The following is a 15,574-nucleotide window of genomic DNA, read 5'->3' as shown; positions in this document are numbered from 1 at the left end:
AGAATGCTATTCCCACTCTAGAAATCTCTGTCAAACATTAACCTGGGGAATTGCGGATAGCGGTGGGGAACTGAGAGAGCAGTTACAATAAGTGAGGTTTTATTCAGAGGGGACAAGGACAAGTTTAAATCCCCACTTGATGCTGCTCCAAGTCGCCTCTGTTTCACCATCAGTTTCCCAAGCTTCAGGAAACTCCAGTTACTGCAGAAATATTTGGATTGTCTGTGAGAGACGTCAATCAGAGAGGCCCACCCACTCTGCCCATTCTCTCCTCTTCCTCTACCACAGCTGCTTCATTTCCTGTAGGCACTCCAAACCAAGTCAGGAGATGGTGAGTGAAGGAGTAGAATTTAGAATCATTACATCTCAGAATATCCACACTAATGTTCAGGCAGTCTGACTATCCTGTGGGAATCAGCTGTGGAAATGCCCCTTATTCTGTCTGAGAAGATCCAACTGAGAGACCTGTTTACTCGGTGCTTTGTGCTGAACTGTTTGATTGACTGTGTTGGATATTGAGTGTTTATTGGAAGCTTTTCCCCTCTGATTTACAGGCTGAGTTTTGTTGATGGGTCAGTCCTGAATATGAGAAGGTGAGGTGTAATTATCTGTGATTATCAGAGACTCATTTATTGGAATGCCTTTTAATGTCTTCTTTATTTTACCTGAAGGCCTGGGCCTTTCCCAAAAGCCTGGGCCTTGATTTGATAGTTTTACCCAGAGCTGTGTCTGAGAGCTGAATTTGTGATGTGCAGTCTGAGTGAGTGCAGTGTGTCTAATTTCCCAGGATAAACCAGAACCTTTCAATCAGCTTCACTGAAGTAATGTTTTCTTCAGCTTCCAGCACTTCCTGCCCGATGTATTTTCTTCAAATGATTTGGGAATATAAGAAATTTCAAAATCTCCACAGAATTAACATTCATTCTTTGTGTTTCTCCTGAGGATTTTTACATTGAACACCTACTCAAAGGGTAAAACTGGTCTTTGCCTGCACAACACAAGCTCCAGCTGTATTTTCCATTGCTCTCACACGACCTTGGAAGATGGGGGTTGCGCGGAGGAAAGAAAGTAGCCATGTTATCTGCTGCTGGTGACTATCCAGATAGAGGATGTGTGACAGTTAAATGAGGAAAAAGGAAGGACTTGTATCTGATTCCCCACACAGGGGAATATCAGACTGGTATTCACTGTGGAACATAATAATAATCGCTTATTGTTATAAGTAGGCTTCAATGAAGTTACTGTGAAAAGCCCCTAACCGCCACATTCCGGCGCCTGATCGATGAGCCTGGTACGGGAATTGAACCCGCGCTGCTGGCATTGTTCTGCATTACAAGCCAGCTGTTTAGCCCACTGTATTAAACCAGCCCTAAACAGTAGAGATTGTTGGAACAGCCTCTAACTGAGGAGTCAGGCCCTTCAGCAAAGGAAGATATGGAGTTTTGAGGAAATCATGTTTCCTTTTCCTGTTTTACAGAAGAATTGCACCATACTACACCAGAGAATGCACAGAGGATAGACACCACAGATAGATCCTGACCATCACCCAAGGAATAACTATATAACTGGAAATTCATCCAGTCTTTTCACAGCATTGCTCAACACAGTGAAGGATGCACAGTGAAACCATCATCTGGAAATCACTCTGACATGTCATCAGATCTGAAACTGGTTAGTGGTCTGGAGCCTTCCATCAGAACCAGCTTTTCCCAATGTTTGGCTGTGGTTGATCAGTCAGGGTGAGGCTGGGAACAAGTGTGAGTTGGCTCCAAGTTTTGGTGTGAGTTTCATTCATTCATTGAGTCTCATGAACCGCTGACTCTTTCCTGCAGGTCAGAGGCTGTTCAACTTTGAGGTGTGTGTCGGGATCTCCACAGATCACAACATCTTCTAAGGTGCATTTGTTGCAACTCCTGTTACCTCAAGGGCAGTCACATGGAAGAGAAACGATTCGGGTGTGATGTTTGTGATAAAGGTTTTGTGAATTCTACAAAGCTCCTGAGGCACCAAGTGATTCACACAGGGGAGAAACCATTCAGGTGTGATGTTTGTGAGAAGGCTTTCTCACAAGCATTAACCCTCCGTCAACACCAGCAAGTTCATACAGGTGAGAAACCCTTCACGTGTGAGATATGTGACAAATCATTCTCGGTGTCATCGTACTTCCGTAAACACCAGCGTATTCACACAGGTGAGAAACCCTTCACGTGCGAGGTGTGTGACAAATCATTCACATGGTCATCAAGCCTCCGAGAACACAAACGTCTTCACACGGGGGAGAAACCCTTCAGGTGTGATGTTTGTGAGAAGTCCTTCTCACAAGCATCGATCCTTCGCCAACACCGGCAAGTTCACACAGGTGAGAAACCCTTCACATGCGAGGTGTGTGACAAATCATTTTCGCAGTCTTCGAACTTCCAGCAGCACCGACGTATTCACACAGGGGAGAAATCCTTCAAATGTGAATTCTGTAAGAAATCTTTCAATCAATCCTCTCATCTTTTATCACACCAGAGGATTCATACAGGGGAGAAACCCTTCACATGTGAGGTGTGTGACAAATCATTCTCATTGTCATCAAACTTCCATCGACATCAACGTGTTCACACAGGGGAGAAATCCTTCAAATGTGATGTGTGTGAAAAGTCCTTCTCACAAGCATCGACCCTCCGCCAACACCAGCAAGTTCACACAGGTGAGAAACCCTTCACGTGTGAGGTATGTGATAAATCGTTCTCGGTGTCATCATACTTCCGTAAACACCAGCGTATTCACACAGGTGAGAAACCCTTCACATGCGCGGTGTGTGACAAATCATTCACATGGTCATCAAGCCTCAGTGAACACAAACGTCTTCACACAGGGGAGAAACCCTTCAGGTGTGATGTTTGTGAGATGACTTTCAGCCGAAAAGCCGATCTTCTATCACACCAGAGGATTCATACAGGGGAGAAACCTTTCACGTGTGAGGTGTGTGACAAATCATTCTCGAAGTCATCAAACTTCCATCAGCACCAACGTGTTCACACAGGAGAAAAACCCTTCAAATGCGATTTTTGTAATAAAGCTTTCAACCAATCCTCCATTCTTCTCTCACACCTGAGGATTCACACAGGAGAGAAACCCTTCAAGTGTGATTTTGTAAGAAAGCTTCAACCAATCCTCCCACCTTTTCTCACATATGAGGATTCACGCAGGTGTGACAAATGCAGGACTTTAGATATATTGGATTATAAGCATGTCGCAATTTACGGGTTAAAACCCTGGGTCAGAGTGTGTTTTTAAAATAATAGTCATGTGTTTTTAAAATAATTTTTTTTTGCAAGACCAGAAAGCTTTTGAGAGCCAGATGTGAAATTGACCATTTAAAAGCATGAGCTGATGCGCTGTTGTTTGACTAGGGGGAGTCCCTGGGGATTTAATTTGTTTTCTGCTTGGGGAGATGATTTTTTTTCTTGTTTAACTGGGAACAGAGATAGTAATTAAGGATGTTGTATTGACTGTATTGAGTAGTATTGTTTAATGGGTAATTGTAAGCTAATTTCAGGTGTGTGATTAAAGATTTTCATACTGTACTAATAAAGTTTTGTTTTAAAATAACAAATCACAATTTCTTCATGCAGTCACTCCTGGAGCAAAATTACCTTTCTGCACAGTCCCACAAAATAAAATAAAGTATTGGGGGTTTGTTCCAGTTTCCTATCCACTGTTGTGGGGTAAATAAAATTGGGGGCTTGTCCTGGATTTTTTATTTTTGAAAAATATTTTATTCAAATTTTTAACATTTTTACAACAAATAAACAACCCCAACATCCCCCCAAAACTACCCCTCTACCCTACCCCTGGACGGCAACCAGATCCCTGTAAGAAAAGCGCAAGAAAAAAAAACACCATCCCTTGTGGAACCCCTCACCTGCCCCTCTCAAAGCAAATTTCACCTTCTCCAAATACAGGAACTCCTTTAGATCCCCCCAGCCACGCCGAGGCACAGGGGGAAAAGCTGACTCCCACCCCGACAAGACTCGCCTGCCAACGATCAACAAGGCGAAGGTTAAGACATCTGGCCCCTCACCCGTCTGCAATTCCGGGAGGTCTGACACCGCAGATATGGTCTCCGGGGGATCCGGCTCCAAATCTACGTGCAGAACCTCAGACATGATGCTGAAAAACGACCCCCAAAATTTCTCCAACTTGGCAGAAGCAGAACATATAGACTTGATTGGCTGGACCCCGCTCGCAGCTATCCGCCACTCCCTCAAACAACCGGCTGATACTCGCCTTCGTTAAGTGTGCCACATGCACCACTTTTAATTGAATCCACTCCAGCCTCGTGCACGAGATTGAGGCATTGACCCTTTACAGCACTTTGCACCATAATCCCTCCAACACCATCCCCAACTCTTCCTCCCACTTAGCCTTAACCCCTTCCATAGACACTTTATCCTCCATGATCCTACCACGAATTGCCGAAACGACCCAACCTTCCACCGACAGTACCTCCTCCAGCAACGCTGAGGACCGTGCCACTGGAAACTTTTCTTGCGAAGTTCCTTACCTGCATATATCCAAAACCTTCCTCGCGCTGAAGCCCAAACTTCACCTCCAACTCTGCCAAATTTGCAAACCGACCCTCCAAAAACAGATCATTCATCCCTTTCACCTCTCTTTCCTTCCATCCTTGGAACCTCGCATCCATCCTCCCTGGCCCAAAACCATTAATCCCTGTTATCGGCATTATCCCCGAGCCTGCCTTCAACTTAAAGTGCTGTTGGAATTGCCTCCAGATCTTCAGCGCAGAGTACTTCTTTGGGACGAACGGTAACAGCACCGTTGATAGAGCTCACAACCTCGACCTTTTATAAGAACCTGCCACCGTCCACACCCACAAAGCCTCTATCTCTCTACTCCAGCCCTTCACCTTATCCGCATTCGCCACCCAGTAATAGTGTAACAAGTTTGGAAGGGCAAACCTCCCTGACTGCTGCCCCCTTTGGAGCACCGTTTTCCTTATCCTGGCACCTTCCCTGCACACACAAATGATGAGGCCAGCCTGTCCACCCCTCTAAAGAATGAATTTAGGGCAGCACAGTGGGGCAGTGCTTAGCACTGCTGTCTCACAGCGCCAAGGTCCCAGGTTCGATCTTGGCTCTGGCTCACCGTCTGCATGGAGTTTGCACATTCTCCCTATTTTTGCATGGGTTTCGTGCCCACAACCCAAAAGACTTGCAGGTTAGATGGATTGGCCACGCTAAAATTGTCCCTTAATTGGAAAAAATGAATTGGGCACTTCTAAATTTATAAAAAAACAGAGAAAGTCTCGCAGACACTGAAACAGAAACAAGAGCCGTGGCAGAATGTTAATTTATTACTGCCTGCACCCGGCCTGCCAGCGACAAGGGGATACTATCCCATTGCACCAAGTCCTCCTTTAGCCTCCCCACCAGATTTGTGAAATTAAGCTTATGAAGCCGTGCCCAGTCACATGCCACCTGCACCATCTAAAATTAGTTGTTGCTACCCGAAATGGCAACCCTCCCACTCCTGCCCCTGCGCCTGGAGAAGACAACACAAAATATTTGCTTTTCCCTGCATTTAACTTATATCCTGAAAATGCCCCAAATTCCTTAACACCCCAACATCCCTCACCGAGGAACTTAGGTCTGAGATGTACAGCAGTAGTGATGGAAACCATCAATTCGCTAGACACGTGCTTTAAGATATGAACAGTGGTTTTAATCTACTTACTACAGAGCCAGCCTGTTACCCGTTGAACTCTCGATGAACTGCAGGCTGGCTCTGGACAAGGGTATTTATACACAAGTCCAGGGGGAGGAGTCGTGGGCGGGGCCAAGGGTGGAGCCCTGTTTCAAACTCCTGAGCATTCCCAGAGCTACTCCCCCTAGTGGTCGGATAACGCCACTGCGCTTACAATGGTATTGGTAAGTAGAACATAGAACAGTACAGCACAGAACAGGCCCTTCGGCCCTCGATTTGTGCCGAGCAATGATCACCCTACTCAAACCCACGTATCCACCCTATACCCGTAACCCAACAACTCCCCCCCTCCCCCCCTTAACCTTACTATTAGGACACTACGGGCAATTTAGCATGGCCAATCCACCTAACCCGCACATCTTTGGACTGTGGGAGGAAACCGGAGCACCCGGAGGAAACCCACGCACACACGGGGAGGACGTGCAGACTCCACACAGACAGTGACCCAGCCGGGAATCGAACCTGGGACCCTGGAACTGTGAAGCATTTGTGCTAACCACCATGCTACCGTGCTGTTACAGTGTTTACAGTGTAAATTACTAAGTTACATTCACCACAAGTACATTGTCCGGGTACAGATACACCCTCTGTTCCACCACCCCTCCCTCACTATCCCCTTCCATAGTCCAAACCCCTCAGCTCAATGGCCAAGGGGCTCAATTGCCATCGCGAATGAAAGGGGGATAATGGACATCCTGCCTGTTCCCCGAAATAGTGCAAGTATCCAAATTCATATTTGCTCATCCGCACGGGTCCTTGTATAACAATTTTGTAATGCGACGAACTAAAGGCCCAATCCCAAACTTCTCCAGCACCGCAAACAACTAACTCCACTCCACTCTGTCATACACCTTTTCTGCATCTAACGCCACCTCCAACTCCCTTCCCTCTGCCGGAGAAAGCACCACATTCAGCTGCCGCCGCACATTCGACGACAGCTGCCTGCCCTTGACGAACCCTGTCTGATCCTCCCCCGCCACCTTCGGAAGGCACTCCTTCAACCTCACCTCCAATACCTACCCCAATATCGCTCCACCGCATCCTTCTCCTTCTAAGTACTAATGAGATGGATGCCTGCCCCATCGTCTCCAGCAATACTCCACTAACCGTCACATCCTCAAATATTTTTACCATCAGCAGTGCCAACGTATCCTTGAATTTTTTATAAAATTCCACCGGGAACCCATCCAGCCCCCGGTGCCTTACCCGACTGCATCTTCCCTATTGCTGCCTGCACTTTTTCCACCCCCATTGGGTCCTCCATCCCGCCCTCTCCCTCCTCTGTACACTCCATTGCTCCTTAATTCCCTAATCTCCGATTCATCCTCCGGTGGCTCCCGACTTATACAAGTCCCTCTGAAGTCTTCAAACACGTTATTCACCGGCTCCACATGATCTCCCTCCTTGCTGCCTGACACAGGATCTGGCCCGCCAGCATTGACGGGCCTTCTCACCATACTCCTAGACGAACCCCTCGCTCGCCTCAGCTGCCAAAATTCCCACCCCGTGCATAAAATCAAACTTTGTATGCAAAACTTTCCTCCTCACCAAATGTTTTGGCTTCCGGTCCTCTGCATATCTCCCTCTCCCTCCAAAATCTCCTCTATCAAATGCTGCCATTTCCCCCGCGCCTCCCTATTCCACCTTTGCCTTTATTAAATGACTCGTGCCCCACTATATCTTCACATCTCCCAGACTACCAACTGCGAGACCATCCCATTCCAGGTAACTCCACATACTCAATCACCTTCCCCATTTTAGTGCAAAAAAATTCAGGTCTGCCTCAAACCACATCTAGCCTCCACACACGCCTCTTGAGGCTGGACCCTTCTCCAGACCAAACCACCCAGTGCGGAGCATGGTGTGATATTACAATCGCTGAATACTGTGCCTTCTTTACCCCAGCTAGCAGAGCCTTCTGCACCACAAATAAGTCAACCGTGAGTACACTTTATACTCCCGCGGATGTAAAAACCTCCAGGAATCCACCCCACCCATCTCCTTCTAAAGCAGTTGAATCACTTGTTAAGAGGAAGAAGGAGGCTTATGTAGAGATGAGACGTGACGGTTCAGTTAGGACGCTCGAGAGTTACAAGCTAGCGAGGAAGGACCTAAAGAGAGAGCTGAGAAGAGCCAGGAGGTGACATGAGAAGTCTTTGACAGGTAGGATCAAGGATAACCCTAAAGCTTTCTATTGATATGTCAGGAATAAAAGAATGACTAGGGTAAGAGTAGGGCCAGTCAAGGACAGTAGTGGGAAGTTGTGCGTGGAGTCCGAGGAGATAGGAGAGGTGCTAAATGAATATTTTTTGTCAGTATTCACGCAGGAAAAAGACATGTTGTCGAGGAGAATACTGAGATACAGGCTACCAGACTAGAAGGGTTGAGGTTCATAAGGAGGAGGTGTTAGGAATTCTGGAAAGAGTGAAAATAGATAAGCCCCCTGGGCCGGATGGGATTTATCCTGGGATTCTCTGGGAAGCTAGGGAGGAGATTGCTAAGCCTTTGGCTTTGATCTTTAAGTCATCTTTGGCTACAGGAATAGTGCCAGAAGACTGGAGGATAGCAAATGTTGTCCCCTTGTTCAAGAAGAGGAGTAGAGATAACCCCAGTAACTATAGACCAGTGAGCCTTACTTCTGTTGTGGGAAAAGTCTTGGAAAGGTTTATAAGAGATAGGATGTATAATCATCTGGAAAGGAATAATTTGATTAGAGATAGTCAACGTGGTTTTGTGAAGGGTAGGTCGTGCCTCACAAACCTTATTGAGTTCTTCGAGAAGGTGACCAAACAGGTGGATGAGGGTAAAGCAGTTGATGTGGTGTATATGGATTTCAGTAAAGCGTTTGATAAGGTTCCCCATGGTAGGCTATTGCAGAAAATACGGAGGCATGGGATTCGGGGTGATTTAGCAGTTTGGATCAGAAATTGGCTAGGTGGTGGTTGATGGGAAATGTTCAGACTGGAGTCCAGGTACTAGTGGTGTGCCACAAGGATCTGTTTTGGGGCCACTGCTGTTTGTCATTTTTTATAAATGATTAGGAGGAGGGCATAGAAGGATGGGTGAGTAAATTTGCAGATGACACTAAAGTCGGTGGAGTTGTGGACAATGTAGAAGGATGTTACAAGTTACAGAGGGACATAGATAAACTGCAGCGCTGGGCTGACAGGTGGCAAATGGAGTTTAATGCAGAAAAATGTGAGGTGATTCATTTTGGAAGGAATAACAGGAAGACAGAGTACTGGGCTAATGGTAAGATTCTTGTTAGTGTGGACGAGCAGAGAGATCTCGGTGTCAATGTACATAGATCCCTGAAAGTTGCCACCCAGGTTGAGAGGGTTGTTAAGAAGGCGTACGGTGTGTTAGCTTTTATTGTAGAGGGATTGAGTTTCAGAGCCATGAGGTCATATTGCAGCTGTACAAAACTCTGGTGCGGCCGCATTTGGAGTATTGTGTGCAGTTCTGGTCACCACATTATAGGAAGGATGTGGAAGCATTGGAAAGGGTACAGAGGAGATTTACCAGAATGTTGCCTGGTATGGAGGGAAGACCTTATGAGGGAAGGCTGAGGGACTTGAGGCTGTTTTCGTTCGAGAGAAGAAGGTTAAGAGGTGACTTAATTGAGGTATACAAGATGATCAGAGGATTAGGTCGGATGGACAGCGAGAGCCTTTTTCCTCGGATGGTGATGGCTAGCACGAGGGGACATAGCTTTAAATTGAGAGGAGATAGATACAGGACAGATGTCAGAAGTAGGTTCTTTACTCAGAGAGTAGTAAGGGTGTGGAATGCCCTGCCTGCAATAGTAGTGGACTCGCCAACATTAAGGACATTCAATGGTCATTGGATAGACATATGGACGATAAGGGAATAGTGTAGATGGGCTTTAGAGTGGTTTCACAGGTCGCGCAACATCGAGGGCCGAAGGGCCTGTACTGCGCTGTAATGTTCTATGTTCTGTGAAATCCTCCTGCACACCTGGATAAAACAGCCCATCCAAACTATTCGAATTATATGGTTCCAATCAATATTTAGAAAGTTAAAGTCACCCATGACAACTACCCTGTGACTACCGCATCTATCCAAAATCTGCATTGCAATCTTTTCCTCCACATTTCCATTACTGGTTGTGGGCCTATAGAAAACTCATAACAAATCACCGCTCCTTTCCTATTCTAACTTCATCCCACACTACCTCGGTGGACAGATCCTCCTCACACTGCCCTTTCTGCAGCCATTATACTATCCTGATTAGCAATGCTACTCCTCCACCTCTTTTACCACCTCCCTAATCTTACTGAAACATGTAAACCCCAGAACCTCCAGCAACCAACTCTGCCCCTGTTCTATCCACGTCTCCATAATGGCCACAACATCGTAGTCCCAGGTACCAATCCATGCTTCAAGCTCACCAACCTTATTCAGATGCTCCTCGCATTGAAGTAGACACACTTCAAACCACCTTCATGCCTGCAGGTCCACTCTTGTGACCTTGGTACCGTTCCTCAGTACTGCATTACCCTCAACTTCCTGAACTCCAGCAACGCTATCTCCTGGACTACAAATCTTTTCCCATCCCCTTGCCAAATTAGTTTAAACCCCCCCACCCCCCAGAAGAGCTGTAGCAAATTTCCCTCCCAGGACATTGGTGCCCCGGTGAGGGGCTGGAGGAAGCAGTCAGTACAGGTGATCCCTGTGGTCGTTCCCCTCAGTAACAAGTATGCCGCTTTGGATACTGTTGCGGGGGGGGGGGGGGGGACTTACCAGGGGTAAGCCATGCGGTACAGGTCTCTGGCACAGAGGTCTGTCCCTGTTGCTCAGAAGAGAAGCGGGGAGGAGTAGAGCATTAGTCATTGGAGACTCCATAGTTAGGGGGATTGACAGGGGATTCTGTGGGAACGTGAGAGACTCACATTTGGTGTGTTGCCTCCCAGATGCCCGGGTCCATTATGTCTCGGATCGTGTTTTCGGGATCCTTAAGGGGGAGGGGGAGAAGCCCCAAGTCGTGGTCCACATAGGCGCCAACGACATAGGTAGGAAAGGGATAGGGATGTAAGGCGGAATTCAGGGAGGTAGGGTGGAATCTTAGAGCTAGAACAAAGAGAGTTATTATCTCTGGGTTGTTACCCGTGCCACGTGCTAGCGAAACAAGAAATAGGGAGAGAGAGCAGTTGAACACGTGGCTACAGGGATGGTGCAGGATGGAAGGTTTCAGATACCTGGATAATTGGGGCTCATTCTGGGGCAGGTGGGACCTCTACAAACGGGATGGTCTAACCTGGACCAGAGGGGTACCAATATCCTGGGGGGGAAATTTGCTAATGCTCTTCAGGAGGGTTTAAACTTCAGCAGGGGGTGGGGAACCTGAATTGTAGCTCTTGTATACAGGAGGTTGAGAGTAGTGAGGTCATGAGTAAGGTTTCAAGGTTGCAGGAGTGTGGTTACAGGCAGGAAGGTGGTTTAAAGTGTGTCTACTTCAACGCCAGGAGCATCCGGAATAAGGTGGGTGAATTTGCAGCATGGGTTGGTACCTGGGACTTCGATGTTGTGGCCATTTCGGAGACATGGATAGAGCAGGGACAGGAATGGTTGTTGCAGGTTCCGGGGTTCAGATATTTCAGTAAGCTCAGGGAAGGTGGTAAAAGAGGGGGAGGGGTGGCATTGTTGGTCAAGGACAGTATTACGGTGGCAGAAAGGACGTTTGATGAGGACACTGAGGTAGTATGGGCTGAGGTTAGAAACAGGAAAGGAGAGGTCACCTTGTTGGGAGTTCTAGAGATGTAGAGGAAAGGATTGCAAAGATGATTCTGGATAGGAACGAAAGTAACAGGGTAGTTGTTATCGGGGACTTTAACTTTCCACATATAACTGGAAACACTATATTTCGGGTACTTTAGATGGGTCCGTTTTTGTCCAATGAATGCAGGAGGGTTTCCTGACACAGTATATAGATAGGCCAACAAGAGGTGACGCCACATTGGATTTGGTTCTGGGTAATGAACCAGGACAGGTGTTAGATTTGGGGGGTAGGTGAGCACTTTGGTGATAGTGACCACAATTCGGTTACATTTACTTTAGTTGCAGAGTGAGGGCCAAAAGTCCAAGGTTTTGGAGCTTTGATATGAGCTTGGCAGGAATAATGGTGTTGAAGGCGGAGCTGTAGTAAATAAATAGGAGGCTGACGTTGAGTCCTTGTTGTCGAGATGCTCTCGCGATGAATGTAAGGCCAGGCGTCTGCTGTGGACCAGTTGCAGCGGTATGTGAATTGCAGTGGATCTAGGGTTCTGGGAGTATGGAGTTGATGGGCTTCATGACCATCCTCTCGAAGCACTTCATTATGATTGATGTCAGGGCCACCAGACGGTAGTAATTGAGGCATGTTGCCTGGTTTTTCTTTGGCACCGGTATGATGGTGGTCTTCTTGAAGCAGGTGAGGATCGGAGCAGAGTAGGGACAGGTTGAAGACGTCTGCGAACATATCTGCCAGCAGGTCTGTGCAGGCTCTGAGTGCACGTGCCAGGGCTCCCGTCCAGACCCATTGCCTTCCAAGGGTTCACTTTCAGGAATGCCGATCTGACTTGGAAGCTGTGACGATGGGTATGGGTGTTGGCTGCTGGGGCACTCGGACAGCGGATCAATGGTTTCCCTGCTTTGAACCAAGTATAGAATGCATTGAGTTCATCGGGGAGGGGTGCGCTGCTATCAGAGATACTGCTCGGCTTTGCTTTGTGGCCGGTTTGCTTTGTAGGCGTTGGGGAGAGGTGCAGCTGGCCTTCAGATAAAATCTTTATCAAGAGACATAAAATACATTTGAATAAAGAATTCATACAATTAAAAGATAATAAATGACATTTGAATAAATGAGACTCTGATAATTCCACCTCATCTTCTCATATTCAGGACTGAGCCATCAACAAAATTCAGCCTATAAATCAGAAGGGAAAAGCTTCCAAAAAACACTCAATATCCAACCAGCCAATCAAACAGCTCAACTCCGATTGACGGCACGCACAGCCCAATCAGGGAGACCAGAACCTGGAGACCCGCCATTAATAGCCATGTCAATCACGGCGCAACCAATCACATAGGAGGAGGTGGGGTCACACTTCGTTTACCATGCAGATCTGCGCAGCCGCTTTCCACATCCGTCTGGAACGTCATCTCCGATGCAGCACGTGGTCTGCACGCCTGCGCAGTGAGGAGCGGCAGTCTGAATGGGGAGCGCTAGTTTGCGATTGTTTGTTGGAGTTGTAGTTCTGTCGCGCGCAGTGGTGTTTGGGAGTTGGAATGTGAGGAGCGCGAGCCCCGAGCGGAGATTGGCCCTGGGAGGAAGCAGAATGATGGCGGTGGGGGAAGATTCACCATTGCAGCAGATTCTCTGGGTACAACTGAAGAGGAAAAAGGTCCCTCTGACTGAACCACACATAAAAGTGTTGTTGATGGGGAGGGTAGTGTAGACGGGGAAGGTAAGGGCTGCAGGCAGGTTGCTTCTATCTCCACAGATGTTTCCTGACCTGAACATTTCCAGTATTTCCTGAATCTCTCGGATTTGCAGCATTGACACCATTTCTCCCCACTGGATTCCAACAGCTGATGTCTGCACTTCAGGGAAGTGGAGACGATGGGCTGATTTGATGCAGCTTTGAAAATAACAAAACAAAATAACAACGGGTAGCACAGAGTGGATAGCACCGTGGCTTCACAGCGCCAGGGTCCCAGGTTCGATTCCCCGCTGGGTCACTCTGTGCGGAGTCTGCACATTCTCCCATGTCTGCGTGGGTTCCTCCGGGTGCTCCGGTTTCCTCCCACAGTCCAAAGATGGCTGGTTTAGCACAGTGGGCTAAATAGCTGGCTTTTAAAGCAGACCAACAGTGCGGCTTTCAATTCCCGTACCAGCCTCCCCAAACAGGAGTCGGAATGTGGCGACTCGGGGCTTTTCACAGTAACTTAATTTGAAGACTACTTCTGACAAATAGGCAATTTTCATTTCATTTCAGGTTAGGTGGATTGGCCATGCTAATTGCCCTTAGTTAGTTGGGGTTGCTGGGTTTTAAAAAAATTCAGAGTACCCAATTATTTTTTCAAATTAAGGGGCAATTTAGTGTGCAATCCACCTATCCTGCACATCTTTTGGGTTGTGGGGGTGAAACCCACGCTGACAAGGGAGAATGTGCAAACTCCACGCGGACAGTGACCCAGGGCCGGGATTCAAACCCGCATCCTCAGCGCCGGCCACCTCAATCACTGTGCCACCATGCTGCCCTGGGTTGCTAGGTTATAGGGATTAGGTGGAGATGTGGGCTATGGGAGGATGCTCTTTCAAAGAGCCAGTGCAGACTCGATGGGCCGAATGGCCTCCTGCCCTGTAAATTCTATGATTCTATAACAGTTTGTCTTCATGGCTTCAAGTGGACAAGTTATTTCAATTGAAGAGGGTCGGGAGGACCAATGGTCATACTTACAAGTTGTGGAAAAGCAGAGCTGCAGATTCATTAATCATTAAAGTAACAAGGCAGACCACAGGACATTTTATAAACCAATCAAGCAATAACAGTGGGTCAATTTTTGGAATAATAAAATTGAAAAGCAGTGAAGTGATGTTGAAATTGTATAGAACCTTGTTTAGACCACATTTGGAGAGCTGTACACAGTTCAGGTAAACATTTTGAAAAAGAACAAAGAAACTGGAGAAGGTGCAAAAAACATTGAGAATGGGGAGATGGTGGTTAAGGCTCTCTGTGAGACTAAGTGCTGACACCTGGACAGAATCAGTGGACTTCTGCGACAGCAAAATCGGTGCCAGTGCCAGAGCAATTGGCTAATACACAGCCATATATTAGCACTCCACTCCCCACACGCACTCATCCCAATCAACAAGATAACAGCGTGGAAAGGTGGACCCCAGTTTGTGGACACAGAACTTGAGACCTTGCTAGACGCAGTGGAGGAGAGGTGGGCTACGCTGTGCCCCGAGGTGCAAAGGAGGCTGCCACCCACCACTAACAATCGACCTGGGCACAGGTGGCGAGCGCTGGGATTGCCCAGCATTATCAACGCTTTAGTGAACTCGCCAACATTGACAGTAGGACTCGCCAACATTGAGGGCATTTAAAAGTTTATTGGATAAGCATATGGATGATAGGCATAGTGTAGGTTAGATGGCCTTTAGTTTTTTTCCATGTCGGTGCAACATCGAGGGCCGAAGGGCCTGTACTGCGCTGTATCGTTCTATGTTCTATGTTCAATGTTGCAAAAAACTGCACAACCTCCTCCGGGTGGCAAGGGTGAGTAGGCAACACTGTGCCCCTGGCACTAACCCCCATCCCACTCAACTGTAACTACCCCCAACCCAGAGCGCGACCGGACCCCACCCACCAATGGTGTGCGCGCTCCCCACCATGCACCGTATGCCAGCACCCATACCAGCTGCCATGGCCATGGAGGCCCACCAGCTACCCAGCCCTGTGCTGCATTGCGTTTAACTGCCTAACACTGTGCGCTTTGTCGCTATCTTTTAATGGCTATAAATATGGCGATTAATAACGTCGCCTTTCTTAATCTTAATTATGAATATGCTTTCAGAGTCGCCAGGTATCTCTTGATACCGCCGCAAGGTTCAACCGAATACCGATCAAAGAGCCAATACACCAGTTAGTTAGTTCAAAGTCAATGATACTTTATTTACACGCAGTATGATTTACTCATGCGCAATAACACGACAGGCTAAACTATGTCTATCACTAACAGCTATACTTCGGGTGCCCACTTAGGTCAGCGGAACAGTGGCCGTTGTTCAGAT

The 15,574-nt window shown here is 47.4% G+C and overlaps 1 pseudogene; it reads left to right on the top strand.

The window, feature by feature from the left end:
• Positions 1-600: 600 nt before the first annotated feature.
• Positions 601-15,574, top strand: part of LOC119964249 — a 34,311-nt pseudogene continuing 19,337 nt past the window's right edge.

This window comes from Scyliorhinus canicula, chromosome 4, assembly GCF_902713615.1.
Source record: "Scyliorhinus canicula chromosome 4, sScyCan1.1, whole genome shotgun sequence".
Lineage (NCBI taxonomy): Eukaryota > Metazoa > Chordata > Chondrichthyes > Carcharhiniformes > Scyliorhinidae > Scyliorhinus > Scyliorhinus canicula.
Note: the sequence above shows the minus strand (reverse complement) of the source record. Positions and strands in the feature narration are given on the sequence as shown.